Source organism: Peromyscus californicus, unplaced genomic scaffold (genome assembly GCF_007827085.1).
Source record: "Peromyscus californicus insignis strain IS unplaced genomic scaffold, ASM782708v3 Scaffold_19__1_contigs__length_69161282, whole genome shotgun sequence".
Lineage (NCBI taxonomy): Eukaryota > Metazoa > Chordata > Mammalia > Rodentia > Cricetidae > Peromyscus > Peromyscus californicus.
The window spans coordinates 8,558,777-8,572,306 of NW_026294491.1; the positions used below are offsets into that span (position 1 = coordinate 8,558,777).

At 51.5% G+C, this 13,530-nt stretch overlaps 1 long non-coding RNA gene across 2 annotated transcripts; it reads left to right on the top strand.

Moving 5' to 3' along the window:
* Positions 1-2,735: 2,735 nt before the first annotated feature.
* LOC128114032 (uncharacterized) lies at positions 2,736-9,806 on the top strand. Of its 2 annotated transcripts, XR_008219714.1 has the most exons (4): positions 2,736-2,817; positions 6,638-6,875; positions 8,485-8,620; positions 8,986-9,806. It is a non-coding gene; the product is annotated as an uncharacterized LOC128114032 (long non-coding RNA). The 2 variants fall into 2 exon arrangements; XR_008219713.1 differs by having other exon boundaries at positions 8,485-9,806.
* The last annotated feature ends 3,724 nt before the right edge of the window (positions 9,807-13,530 follow it).

The window sequence follows — 13,530 nt, forward strand, 5'->3', positions numbered from 1 at the left end:
TGAAATCTGCAGCTCTTGTTTCAAAGGATCCAATTTATGTATGTACATGTGTCCAGGGAGCATTGCTGCTTCTCCCATGGCCAGAGGAAGGCAGGTAGATGCTCCCAAGACTCTTCATCAGTTTGTGTGGTTGCTGTGCTAACCACATGCAGAGGCACATGAACTTATGCATGCTCCCACGGCAGAGAAGAGAAGCTCCGGGCACTATCAGGTCATGGCAAGGCGCCCACTAGAGTGAGTGGGAAAATGAGAAGGATATACATGTCCTCTCAGCTCTAACGCAGAGAAGTGAGCAGCGGAGGGGACCAGATGCCACACTCACAGCTCGCAGCTCACAGACTGAAGATTAAGGGCAGCTGTATGCTCGCATGGAGTTGTGAGGAGGAGGAGTAGGGTGAGGGCCGGGAGCACCGGAGGAATGGAGTAAGGAGTGGACTGAAGCCTCCTCCACATGATGCTGAATTCCTGACCCCAGTCACTGGATGACCTCAGTTGGACACAGGCCTTTGTGGAAATGTGGTTCCCACGAGCTCAGCAGGGGGCCCCATAGGACTAGCATCCTTACCAGCAGGAAAGTCTGGACCTGAGAGGGAGGAACACACATGGACACAGGAGACGATGCCTGGAGGACAGAGGCTGCTGAATGCTGGGAAGCCTGAGCCAGAGTGTGATTCTGGCCACACTAATGCCTCAGTCTCTGATTTTGGTCTTCTGAGCTGTGGGACAAGGTTTTCCTGTGGCTTGGGGCTGGTGTGCTTTGTTACACAGCCCAAACTGACTGATATACCCAGCTTACAAGGTATGATAATATAATTCTAGGTGTCTGCCCCGGACATCTGCCCCATGGTGCCAACTCATGCCCTTGGTTCTTGGATGACCATTGCTGGGGAGATCTCTCTCCCCATCCAACCTTGGGTCAGACCCTTATGACCTCCTTGGGGTCACTCTGGCTCTTACTGTCTGGCGACCTCATATTGCTCCAATGGTAGATTTTTGCCTACCAGTGGCCTAGGCCTCAAGCTTTTCCAACCTTGGAGACTCATACACAGAAGAGCATCGGGCCCTCAGAACTCCCACAGCCATTTCAGCCGAGGTCATTGACCATATCTTCCCTTCTGGTAGTCATGTGTATCTACTGAAGGCTGAAACTAGAGGTCCAGTCACTCACCAGCAAAGCATATGGGAAGCAGATCTCTGTGAGTTCAAGGCCAGCCTGGTCTACAAAGAGGTTCCAGGACAGTCAGAGCTGTTACACAGAGAAATCCTGTCTTGAAAAAACAAAAACAAATAAATAAAAGTTGGTGGATTAAAGGCCAATATTGACATTTTGAGAGTTGATGTAAAAAAATTCTAATTTTTGTCTTTCTGGGAAAATGGCAAGATCCTTGACTAGGTTTAAGGCCTAGCTGCCTCCTCTGGGTGCTCTGGCCATAAGTCTCCATTTTCCCTGTGGTCCCCTAGGCCAAGAGCCACTTATACCGTCTGCTCTGTCTGTCATTTTCTTACACACTGTTATTTTCACTCCTGGCTCCCTGGCTCCCTGGCTTCCCAGGGCCTGCTCTGGACTGGCAAACGTTTGAAGATGGGGTGATAGCTGGTTTTCTAAGGTTCCCCTAGCATTCCAGACAGCGCCTGGTACATAGTAAATGCTGATCAAAAGCTTCCTGAGTGAGTAAATGGATGTGTGAATTGAATCAGTGAGTGAGCGAAGAAATGCATGAACGATAGAGTTGAGTAAGGAAATGAGTGAGTCAGTGAGCTGAGTGGGTGAATGAATGAATGAGGGGGTATGGCAGTGCAGAGAAGGGAAGAGCTGTGGAGGGGATGGCCCTCCGAACCTCTACAGTGGGGGAGGTCTGGAGATAAATCACACCATCTGTTTTCTCTGCAGACTGACTTTGCAGCCTGCTGGGACTGGCCAGTCTCTGGCCGCTGAAGTCCCAGACGTCTAGTCCTGGGTGGCAGACTGCTACACGGCCCTTGATGTTCCTTGTGAGGCCTGGAAACGCAGCCCGCCTCCATCTGCTCCAGCTCCGCAGCCTGCAGTGGGAGCTTCTGCGCTGCCTTTTAATGGCCCGCTTTGTTCTTGGCTCTGCGCTCACAGCCAGCCTGCTTGGCTGCTGAGCAGCCACATGCCAGTCATTAAGACAGCAGGCTGCCCGTGGAGCTGGACAGTTTCCATCGCGGCAGCTCGCCCAGGAAGACCCCCTTCTTTCTGGGAAGGGGCCTGGTTACTCAGAAGCATGCTTGCTGCCTTCTCCGTGACTCACCAACGGTCTCACTTGTCCGTATGGGCCTCAAGGGCAGCCCATGTGTGTCCTGTGAGGACAAGGAGGATGCACACAAGGCCTGTCCCTGTAAGGTGTGTGTGGCTCCTAACTAGGGCGATGCTCACCAGCCTTCTCCTCAGGAAATGCAGGCCTGTGCTTGCCCCGTGCCCACCTGGGTCCAGGCCAGCAGCTCTGCATCACTGGCAGGTGGCCTGGAAAGGCAGACACACAGGAAACGTTTGCAGAGTTCCCGTGAACACTTGCCTTCTATTCTGCAAGTGGAAAGAGGGAGCATTGCTCTGGACCAGTGACCCTAAAATGTATGTCCTTGTGGGGAACACTGGTCTATCTCAACATGTGAAGCAGGTGGGAGGCTGCTAACCATAGATTCTGGGCCAAGTGCTGGGTCCTTCCTCTCTTTGAGTTCCCATTAGCATGCAAAGCAGATCCGGCTCTGACGAGAACCCCAGCATCCATTCCACCCTAAGCCACTCTGCAGAGCGACAACTGCTTCATCTCGGATAGCATAAAGCAGATCACAGATGAGGTGAGTAACACCTCAGATAAGGAGGCAGAATGGAACCCCAGCTCATGTCCTGGACCACTGCACTGCTCTGCCTGCGTGGAGAACCCTGAGTGGGAGACAGAAACAGTGCCTAGTGTCACTTCTGATGGACTGGTCAGAGGAAGGGACACTTGAGGGGGGCATACAGGGAAAACCCCACAGCCAAGAGACTGAAGATGGTCTCTAAGCTCCTCTCTACTGACTTTGTATGAGTGAGGAGAATTTAGAGACAGCTTCCACGTAGACCAGGACTGGGCTTGGGTCAACACTGCAAGGGACGGTGGAGTGGTCCCACCTCCCGTGCACCCTGAGATACAGGTTGGGGTTCCACCCTTGACAACCCAAGGGTAGGTTGCTTGCATTCCTTGTAGCCTGGTACCGACCCTGCGTGGGTTCCAATCGACCAGTTCTACCCCCGGGTGCAAGAACTCAATTCCTATAGAACACAAGCACCCGCGCTCTTCCGAGGGCCTCCCTTGCATGCAGAGGGGACATCAGGTGCCCACTAAGCTGCAGGAGACAACAAACACCGGACGTCACTTCTCATGGTGTGATCAGACCAGTGTGCCCATCATTCTGCCTGTGTTTTCATGTGACCCATGAAGTGACCAAGCTTCCAGTTCCTGTCCCCACAAGCTTCCTGTGGCTTTCCCAGTAAAGTAGCAGCAAGCGGATGGATATGGTGGACATGGCAGAAACATGTTCTCCTTTTCATGGTCTTTTAAAGTGTGTGTGTGTGTGTGTGTGTGTGTGTGTGTGTGTGTGTGTGTGTGTGCATGCGCGCAGGGTGTGGCTGCCCTAGAATGGAGAGGAGGAAGCTTTGAGAGGCCATTACATGAAGTTGTGAGGTGAGGCCCAGGCTGCAGTTGGAAACCCCAGGATACTGAAGGTGTCAGGACCATGGATATTTGTGAAGAACTGTGGGCATGGAATGGGTCATTCCAGGACAGAATCCATGTGTCTGTCTGACAGGCAGCAGAGCTGGAGGGGTGGGGTTGTCTAAACTTTCTGGAGCCCAAGCTCCGATGCTGAACATGGAGCTGCAGGATTCAGTGGTTTTTCTGCTGGGGTTTAGTCTTGCTTGGGGCTGGCTGGTAATTTATTGCTGTACCTCCAATCCTCTGTTTTGGAATAGGAATGTTTGTCCTGTATGGTTACATGTTGGAAGTGTAGTTTGAAGGAGATTCCCCCTCCCCATAAGTCTCAGGCATTTGATACTTGGTCCCTGATTGGGGGTTGTTTTGGGGAGGATTAGGTGCAGCCTTTGTTGGAGGAGATACTCACTGGGGGACTTTGATGTTGGACTGGATGAATTTGACGTTATTAAGAGGGCCATAAATCTAAGAGGACAAGGGGTGGGAGGTTATGGCTTAAAAGTGATGTGTTTGGGTGTCAAGTTGACAGGAGAGGGGTTGGGATTGTTAGTGTTAACTGTCGGCTTGACATGGTCTAGACTCACACGGGAGACAGACTGTTAGCACACCTGTGAGGGGTGATCTGGGTCAGGCTGCTTCTGGGCATGCTTGTGGGGATTCTCTTAATTAGGTTAAGCGAAGCAGGAAGGCACATCTCCCTTGTGGGAGGGACCATTCCCTGGGCGGGGATCTAGGAGGGTACAGAAAAAGAGAAAGTGAACTAAACACCAGCACTCCTCTGCATCCTGACTGTGGATGCCTCAGGCTCCTGCTGCTGTGACGGCTGGTGCCCTTGAACTGTGGACCGAGATAAACCCTTTCTCCTTTTAGACAATTTGTCAGAGAATATTATTACAGTGCCAGGAAAAGGAAGGAAGGTGCCACTCCATACTGGCCCACACTTAAATTTCCCATGGTCCCTCTATTGATGACTTCCCTGTTACTGTGATAAACCAACCTGATCAAGACAAGCCATAGAAGAAAGAGTTGATGTGGTTCTGGAGCATCGGAGTCCATAATGGGGGATGGCATGGCAGTGGACGGCAGGCATGGAAGCAGGAACCGAGCTCACACTTTGAACTTTGAGCATGAAGCAGAAAGAGACACAGAAGCAGGTGGGTCTTCTGCTCTCAAAGCCTGCCCCCAGTGATGTCCTTTCTCCAGGAAGGCTGTAATCACCTAAACCTCCCCAGACAGCGCCACCAAGTGGAGACCAAGTGTACAGACGCCTGAGACGATGGAGGACATTCTCATTTAAACTACTACAGTTCCCCCCAGTACTTTTCCACAGGTGGTTGGTTTGATTGGTGTTACAAGGTCCCAATTCTTTGTGTCTCTTAATTTCCTTTTAAATCTAGATCGATTCTCCTTCATCTTTCTTCTGGGCTAAGGCCTATCCAAGAAACGAAGCAAAACCCCTGTTTGAGATGTCTCTGTTTGCAGGCAGTGCTGCTGACTGGTGGCACTGTTCCACTTCCCTGTGCGGCAAAGGAAAACATCATTGGCATGGTGTGGCTCTGGAGACACCCTCCCTTCCACAAATGCTGACACCAGCCCAGTTAATATACATAGTGGTCACTTGGTGAGGTACTCTGCTCTGCCAGTGCCATCTAACTTCCCAGAGACACTTTTTTTTTAGTGACCTGAGGCCAACCAGTGATTGGTGATGGATACCTACCTGAGTGACAGCTTCCTGGGGGCTCGCAGAGGGGGGAATCTCTACTTCCTATACCTACCCTGAATTTGTTAACCAACTACTCACAAAGAGGAACTGAGCATATCATCCACTCCAAACTTACAAGATACAGAAGGATAAGATAAATGCATGGTTCCCCCCTCTTAATTAGCAATTTTCAGAGTGAGGAGTTGGCACAGAAATTATCTCCAATGGTCACAAGTGAGGATGAATCTTTCCCACTACTTTTCAGTATCATGGGGATGAATGGGTACACACACATATGTGTGCTTGTGTGTGTGTATGTCTGTGTGTCTGTGTGTATATTCTGAGAGTAAAACCCAGAGCCCACCACTTGTTAGGCAAGCACAATCACTAAGTCACACCTGGTCCTGGAAGTAATTCTCCGAATTAAATATATTTGAACCAGTTGCAGGCAGGGTATCTGGGGTGTCCTAGCTGACTGCCAGAGAAGGTCTCCTCAGCTTCAATGCCCTGGCCATGACCTCTATACAGTTTCTGTTTCTTCCCTAACTTTTGGCATAACCCAAAATCCTGGGCACACACATTCTCTACCTTTGATCTGGAATCAGTCCTCCCCAGGCAGGTGGGTTAGAGACCTGTTCAGCCTCCTGGCTGCCGAGTGGCCCGTGCTCCCAGCCTCCTCAGGAACAAGAAAATGAAAGTTCTGCGTTCAACGGTGACATTCCATGTCCGGTTCACACGTACAATTCTCTTTTGCTACTTAATCGATTAGATCCTGCACGGGCACGCTTTTCTCAGGCAATATTAATTGTGGGACCTTCTCAGAACTGTTGATTTTGCACAAGGAGGGGAAACCCCAGTAGCAGAGTCAACCCTGACAGTAGCTTGAGTGGTATGTGCGGCTTCTTCTCCATTCCCTTCTCCCTGAAGATGTAGCCCCACTTAAAAAAATAAAAAAAAACCTGATCTAAACGCCACTCTCACATCATTTGAAATAAATCTTTTTTTCTCTGCTTGGTTATTGCATAAACTCCATATAAGCATTATTTTGTTGTTTTCTTTTTAAAGGATACTTTGTTTTAAAGCCGAATTTTTTTTTTTTTTTTAAACACGAGACCATCCACACAATTCTGGCGCCAACCACTATGGCTAAGCACGTTCAGGAGAGTTAAAGTCTACCTCCAGCCCCAAGCCACTGTTTTTATTAGTTTCTTATTTATCTTTCTAGGTCATCTTTGCAACTATAAATAGCCTTGTGTGTATTCACGTTTTGCCCTTTACCACGAAAATGATGGCATACCACGCATCTCACCCTGCCTCTTAACAACCGATCAAGAACACGCTCCCAGCTCTGGGGTGGTAGGGTGTCATAGAGGGAGCCCAGCAGGATGGAGCCAATAGATCTGCTGTGGGGATGCTGGCAGCATGGTGTTACCTGGACTTCCGGCATAGCTGCTCCAGGAAAGGTATGTGTCAAGCTGTGCTTCAGGCTCTGACCCTGGCTAAATGGGAGTCTCTGAACTTGGGCCAGATTCTTTATTCCTCTGAGTTTTTGTTTTGTTTTGTTTTAATTTTTCTTATTTTTATTTGGTGTGTATGGGTGTTTTTCCTGCACATAAAGTTTGTGCACCATGTATGTTCAATACCTTCAGGGATCAGAAGAAAGCATCAGATTCCCCTCATGGGACCGGAGTTACAGATGGCTGTGAACCAAGTGGTTGCTGGGACTTGAACCCAGGTCCTCTGGAAGAGCAGCCAGTGCTCTTCAACACTGAGCCATCTCTCTAGCCCCACCCTATGAGGTTTTCTAGCATGGTCTACTGGCCCAAATTCATGTCCGCCTGAGCCTGTGAGTGGGAGTTTTGTGGTATAAGGGCCTTGGAAGGAGTGATCAGGTTGAGGTGAGGTCACCCTGGACCCACAGGGGGAGGTCGTGTGAGAACTGAGGCAGGAACTAGACTGAGGTGGGATGAACCAGGCAGGGCACCAGGGTTGTGGAGAACACTGGCAGACAATGGAGGGGCAGGAACAGGGTCCCTTTAGAGCTGTCAGAAGTGTCCTGTCCTCCTGGGCCTGACCTGGACCTCTGAGCCACAGAACAAGGGAGAAGGTGTTACCCAGTGTGTAAACAGTCCGGAGGCACAGGTGAGAGACCCGCTCATCTGGGAGAGTGCCTCCTTCCACAACACCCCAGGGTGGTGTGCTCAGAGAACATGCTGCCGAAGATGACATTGTATACGGCACAAAACCTGGCGACAGCTGAGGCAGGGTAGCAGCCATGGACAATGCTCTTGAGTGTCTTTCTCTGACATGCAAGAGCAGTGGGGCCTCCAACATGGGTGGCATCATGGCTGGCACAAGAAGCAGGCACATCCACAAAAGAAGCAGGCCAGGGGAAGTCAACTCGGGCGCATGGAGTAGTGACCACACAGTGGCGGGGGACCTCATAGGGACAGCTGCATCTGAGCAGTGACTATGGACTCAGACTATGGTGGGTCTGGAGGCTCTCAGGAAGGCCCGAAGCTGGTCACCTTGCCCTGGTCCCCGGCCCTCCCTATCCAAGCTATCTCAAGTGTCTCCACAGTGTTATAGACACAGAACTCGTGGGGCCATTGTGCACACGGGAACTCTTCCGTGTCTGTTCCGTCTCTATTCTCTCCAGGCTGACTGAAAGCCTGGTAGGATTGCTAGATACCCGGATAGGAGGGATAGCCTGAGGTAGGATTGAGACAGCCTGATGTTTGCCTTTAGAGCAGGACTCTGGGTGAAGATTCCTGGTTAAAATGCCTCTTGAGCTGGGGTCTACTGACTGCCACAGTGCTGGCTCTTCCTCCTCTAGCACAGTAGGAGCCACGGAGGAGCCATGGCTGCATTGGTTCTGTTCGTCTCATCCTGCAGGGCAGTGGCTTCTCCATTGCTTGACACCAGAATGCTCATCAGAACGTCACAGTGCTGAGGAATGGATGGATCTTTGAGACCAGGGATGGGTTGGGTCAGAACTTTCCTAACTGTTCCTGGTTATCTGCCCTAAGGCCTTTTTTTTTTCTTCACTATTTTTACTCCTTGTTGGTCAAGGGGCAGCCTCACGCAGCCATGTTACAGAACGGCCTCTACCTGACACGTGCTATATCATGAAGCCTCCAGGGCTCTTTCTGTCAGCAGATGTCTGGGACCCTGCATGTCAGCCCTCTGCCATGGCACGGAGTACCAGGTGGGTTTTCCATTTGCGGCTCGCCGTAACCAGGTGGGCACCTCTAAGCGTGAGGCCTCACTCCTCACTGATGAGACAGGAGCCTTGCGTGTCTTCCGCCGTGAGAATGGCCTCCACATGTAGTGTTACAGAAGAGTGTCCTGAGTGTGGCAGCAGTGACTTGAGCCACTGATGAGGTCTCCCTGTGGAACTGGGATGTGTGTCCATCTTGATGGTCCCAGTGGAGTCTGCAGACACACTTGAGTTCTCCTTCCAATCCCATTCCCCGGATAACAGAGAATCCTGGAGGTGAACTTCCTGTGCCTTCACTTCCAGCCATCCGTGATTTGTTTGTTAGTTTGTTTGTTTTGTTTTTGTTTTTGTAGGAATACCAGCAGTGGGGAATAGCTCGAAGAGGGTGTCCCTGCAATAGTGGCCTCCCTGATTTCCCACCGGGGGAGGTGGAGGAGAAGGTGACTTATTCACACTGACCAGCCACACCTGTGCTAGAGAGCTGCCTGGGATTGTGAGTTCCCCCATTCCTCAAATCTTTTTGAGCTCCACCCTATCACTCCAGGTGCCTGAGCTCCATAGTGAACCCGGCTGTGGCTGGACCCTGGAACAGAGAGCCCCTGAGCACTCACCGAGAGCCAATGCATTTATTCCCTAAGCTTGCTGTTGCCTGTGGTGGCTTGATTTTCAGCAGAAATGACCCAGGAATCCTTGGATAGAGCCCTCCTTGAACTTGAGGGGCTCTGGTGATTCTACTGATCGTCCAGGAAAACCTTGGGCAATATGGAGTGTTTGAACTTGGGGCACATGCCCAACTCCTTGCAGATTGCTTTGGCCGGTGACACACAGCCTTGGGAGCACGTGTGGGGCAGGACTCATTTCAGGCCTGGAGACCATTGAACCCTCCAGTCCCGCACCTTGCAGGTAGAATATCTTATTTGGGGGTGAGCATCTGCCACCACCACCACCCCTCCTTGAAGTGGCTATGCGATGGGGTGGGGGGAACACGACACACAAGTGCAGAGTCCACACCCTAAGGACCATTCACCTCATGCTGGGGGATGCTGCGTCTTTGGCCACCATGTGACCCCAGGCATGTGAATTTTCTAAAACTGTTCTCTTCCCTCGCATTCCCACTAGTTTTAGGACCAACATCCACGTACGTTTGACGCTAATGGAAACTCTGCCTTGTGACTCTTAGGGTGGCTTGTGGGGGTGGGAGGTGGAGGGGGGAGCATGTGATGATGGGGGGTGCCGGATCAGGTTGCCTCACTGCAAGCATGGGTGGGAGGGGCCTCCGAAACACAGTACTCACGCTGACTGACCTGCACTCTGGGCTTCTGGGTAAAGCTGAGAGGCAGAGCTTGCAGGCAGACAGACCCTTTTGGCAGCCAGCTCAAGGGGGCCAGCCTTCAGCTGGCCCTGCTTGCTGGGTGGGAGGGACTCCAGAATTCCAGGCATTTGGCATAAAGCAGCTGCAGTGACAGGCTGTGCGCACCCCTCCACTTCCCTCCCCCCACTCCCTCCCCCCAGCACCGCCTCTGCTAATGTCTGCCTGGCAGCTCAGCTGCTCATGAACGTGGTAGAGGCTCAGGGTCCTCAGAGGGATCTGAGAGGAAGGGACAGGTTTGCCAGCCTGAGAAGTCCTCTTCACGGTGAGGCAGGGCTGTCTTCTCCTTTGCAGTTCCTTCCCTGGTTTCTGTGTTTTCGGGACCTCACGGGGCTGCAGAGCTGTGTTCCATTCACTCACTCCCTTAGCAAAACATTTACCAAGTCCTCTCCTTCCCCCGCTTCCCTTTTGAGTCCTCTTCTTCCTCCTCTTCCTGTCTTCCTCCAACTCCCTGCCCTTCATTAGCATATCCGGTGGAGGCTGGCATCTTTCTGGGGTGTATGTCCCCAAGGAGGTAGGAAAGGAACAGAAGGGGACTGTGGAAGTGACTGCATCATTACTGTTGTAAAAGGATTCTGGCGGAGAGTCCTGGGAGCCGCGGTCAAGGTCCTACTACTCTGGCTGAGGGGCACCTGCTGGGCCAGAGGCAGCCGGCATGGCTGAGAGCAGAGCCCTCTGCAGATGCTCTCTGTTCTCCTGCTGTGGAGGCTGCAGTAGAAGCCTGCAGGAATCCAGTGCTGGGTGGGGAGGGACTCGACCTCTGATGCATTTGGATGCTGAAACTTAAAGGGTCTCCTGGGAACCAGGAGAACATAGCTTGACGTTGAGCAACATGCAGCAGCCACAGCATGCACCGCGGGGGAAATTAGATGTGTCTCCTTGGAGATGCTGTTGGACACCAAGCAGAGCAAGAAGAGCGACTGGGGAACTGGAGGTGGGGATAGTTCAGTTGGTAGAGTCCTTGCCTGGGATGCTCGAGATCCGTTCCTCAATAAAAAAGAAAAACATTTGGGTGGGCAATTCTGGAGTCTTGGGGAAGGTGGGGCTGAAGGTGAAGAGTCCCCTGTGGTGACAAAGTGTCTTTGGCTCCCCAGGCCTGTAGAAAAGTCCTGTGCATACTCTTTACACTCACCCTTCCCCTAGACAGGCTTTCTCATAGCTGGGCTTCAGGAGTCCAGGCCTGTTTGGAAGCCTCCTGAGGGTCGGGCAGCCTAGGTGGTCACAGCAGCCTTCCTTTGCCCCAGGAGCCTGTCATACCCATCCATGAACCACTGGGACATGGACTAAAAGTAGGTCTGCTTCTGTGGTCAAGGTCCAGGAGGCAGGAAGAATAATGGCGGGCAGCCTCTTTTTGGCCAGTACCAATGTGGGAACTCCCACATAAAATCCCAGATGAAAAGATGCTGGTATGTGTAGGTGTAGTGTATACTCTATGGTATGGGCATGTTTTGTGTACTTTCTGAATGTATGTGCATGCATGCTCTTGTATGCTCATGACTTTTTTGCATATGTGTAAAAGTGAGTGGGCTGTTTGTGTATATGGTGTGTGTGTGTATGTTCAAGAGCATGTTTGAGCATGTCGAATGTAGGTATGTGCGTGAGTGTTATGTGCATACAGGGGTACTGTGTCATGAATGAGAATATGTGTGTGGCTTATGTATGACGTATGACTGTGCATGTTATATGTACATGCATGCTTGTGTGAGTGTGTTATGTGATGGTGCAGTGTGTATACAGTGTATTTACACACGTGTGCTTATAGGCAAGTCTGGTTTGAAGAGTGACAGAGGAGGGAGCTGGGCCTAACTCAGATGGTAGAGTGTTTGCCTGGCATGCTCCTGGCCAAATCCCCAGCAAAAAAAAAGAAAAATAAATAAAGAGCAATGGAGTGAATTCATGCATAAACCATGTAGGGTCAGACTACTCTATTTTGTAAACTTGAACTGAATACACCCACCTGTCCTCTGCCAAAGTGCAGACAGTGTATGCTTAGAGGCCAGGAAGGTATGGGTTTGTGGCCAGCAGCCGGCAGCCAACAGCTTTCTTTCTGAAATGCCAATATGTCTTCTCCTCCCAGTGCCAGTCAAGTTTCTCATGACAGGGAGGAGGGGGGACTTGCTGGAGGCCTGAGAAGGAGAAAGAAAACTTTGCTGGGTGGGCAGGTACCTGGGTAGAAGAATGAAGAGGAATCCTGGGCAACACTAGCTCCCAGAAGCAAACTTCCCATGGGTGGCCCACGAAGGCCTTGGGAAATAAGTGACCTGGACTAGGAAGGGTCGGTGTTGGGCACTGGAGCCTGCCATGGGATGCATGACCTGTGGCCAGCCATCTAAGGAGGGACTAAGATGCACAGCAGTGTGGGTAAACAGTAGCTGGGTGGTGAGTTAATGGCCAGCAGGACTCATCCTGGCCAGGGGTGATTTCCTGTGCCTGGTGACATTGCTCAACAGCTCAGTGTGGACAGAGGGGACTCAGGGTTTGTCCAGTGCTTCCAAGATGAATAAGTGGTCTGAAGCAGAGAGCAAAATGCTGTGGGACAGTCCAGGCTCTTCAGAAAATGACAGTGTCATTACCTGCCATGGCGGTGTAGTCAACACGACCACTGAAACTGTGACTGTGAACATCATGACCGCCACCAAGACTAAGAGCACGAGCGCCATCACCATCATTTCACTCCCATCGCCACCATCGCCACGACCGACATCAGCCACCACCAAAACTAATGTAATGACCACCATCACTGCCGAATCACTGTCATCACCACCTTCACCACTATTACCAGCATCAGTACCATATCACTGTCCTCGCCACCATCTCTACCGTTGCCAACCTCAACATCATCGCCACCGCTACCACCAAACCAAAGAACACGACCACCATCAACTCCCTCACCACCATATTGTCACCACCACCATGACCACTATTCCCAACATGAGCATCTCCATGACCACTAAACCTATGAGCATGACCACCATGACCATTACCATCACTGTCACCACCCCAAATATCACTGTCACTGTCGCCAAAACCATGGCCAGGACCATCACCATCTGCACCACAAACTACTATCAACCACCATGACAGCAACAGGGGTAACAACTGGATCTTTGTCTGTCTGTCGTCTTTGTGTTGTCTGTACTATGCACTAGAAATCTCCCTGTCAGGTCAGTGAGTATCACACCAGACCCCTCACTTGGGGCTTCTGGGTGGGATTTCAGCCATTTGGAGGCAGAGAAGAGCATCCGAGGCAGGAATGACTTGGATGGGAGTCTGTCATGGGAGAAATCTGTCCTTCCTTCACTGTCCCTGCCTTGCTGCCTTGCCAGAAGACCCCACTCGAGGGCTCCTCCCATGGCCCTTCCTCCTACCCTTCCCTCCTTTGCCCTTTGACCCCAGGTGTGGTCTCGTCTCCCACAGATCCCCTGATGTCTCTGGAGGGTTAGTGTCCCCACAGCCTGGCTCCAATCCATGAAGCCCTTCTCATGAGTTGGTCTGTCCAAGCCCCTCTGCATGGGCTACCTGTTCCCGT